We start from the raw sequence: 1,519 nt of genomic DNA on the forward strand, positions 1-1,519 counted from the left end.
AAGAAGTCAGTCTCAGAGTCAGACTTCACCATGCTCCAGCATTTATCACTACATCAAGTTCGGAAACGTCGCAATGAGTGAAAGACGATGGGACGTCAGTGCCAGGCTCTTTGAAAAAGCCATGAAACAAGATGCAAGCTGGGCAGCCATAGCCTTTTACAGTCATGCGTACTGCACTGTCGAGCAGAGGAGTGAAGATTACATCAGAAAGGCAAAAGATGATCTAACAAAGGCTCAGGAGTCTCTCAAGTATCTCAGTGAGGAATCCATAGTGTGTCTGCAGTTTGTAAAAATGTCCTCTGCCGACTCAGACAACAGCAACCAAACTAGTCTTGCAAAACAACTCACAACCAAGGGCAACATGTTGCGGTACTTGGATAAAAACATAAAAGAAGCCATCCAAGAGTTGGATAAAATCAAAGAAAGAGAAAGAAAGGCATTGGTCAAAAAGTCACCAATTTTCACCCTGGTGCAGAGTGCTGATGAAGATTATAAAGATCTCCAAGTGGAAGCCTACAACCTCTACAATCAAGGTCTAATATATGTGTTTTCTGTGGAAGAGGAGCCTCGTTTCTCATGGGAAGGTCTGGTGGTGTTCTTTCTTGGAATTTCACAGATCATTGCGGGAGCATTGCTCACTGTATTCACATTTGGCACATTAGCTCAAGTCGGCATGGGACTTATCACTGAAGGAATATCAGACTGCATCTCTGGTATTGAGGCCATGGTGACTGGAGAATTCAGCTGGAAATCATGGGTTATCAACAAAGCCATTTCTATTGGTGTATCTCTCATTGGGTTTGGAGTTGGAAAGCTGATTGCAAAGGGCTTCAAGGCTTCTAAAATGTTGATGAAAGGATTCGGCAAACAGTTGAAGTCAATGCCAAAGTTTCTCTCTGGACAGGCTAAAGGCGGTTTAAGTGCTGTCGCAACGACAAATATGAAGAATGCAGCAAAACACATCGTTAAAAAAACAGTAGAGGAAATCATTTCCTATGGACTTGATGAGGCAGAAAAAAAAATCCTGAGCCAAATACTAGAAAGCCTCAAAAAGGAGGTTGAAAAGGGAGTGAGTGATGATGTGAACTCCAACATGGAAAAAGAGAACTTTTCTACCCTGGTAGACTCCATTATCCTCTCACACATTGAAGACAACGAACAACTCAATGACCTCTTGAAGGACAAGAACAGAAAGAGTGAGCTGCTGTCCGTTTTCACAGAATTAAGCAGCACTGCAGCACAGACACTCACTGCAGACCTTGACTGGCAGAACCAGCTCAACTCATCCGTCTCCCAAGTGATTGGTACAGCCAAAACAGAAGCCAGAGGAACAGCTCGTGGAATTCTGACAGCTATCCAAGCTATCCACATGGCGGCACTGGCAGGAGACACCATCCATGCAGTACTCACCCTGTCCGGCAAGTTTTTCTCAAACCTTCACCATCAGCTGAATACATTTACAGAAGCAAAAGCTTCTTCAGAGAAAGTGAAGGTAAATGAGCTGTCTGCTTCAGACATT

This window comes from Stegastes partitus, unplaced genomic scaffold (genome assembly GCF_000690725.1).
Source record: "Stegastes partitus isolate 25-593 unplaced genomic scaffold, Stegastes_partitus-1.0.2 Scaffold1466, whole genome shotgun sequence".
NCBI classification, from domain to species: domain Eukaryota; kingdom Metazoa; phylum Chordata; class Actinopteri; family Pomacentridae; genus Stegastes; species Stegastes partitus.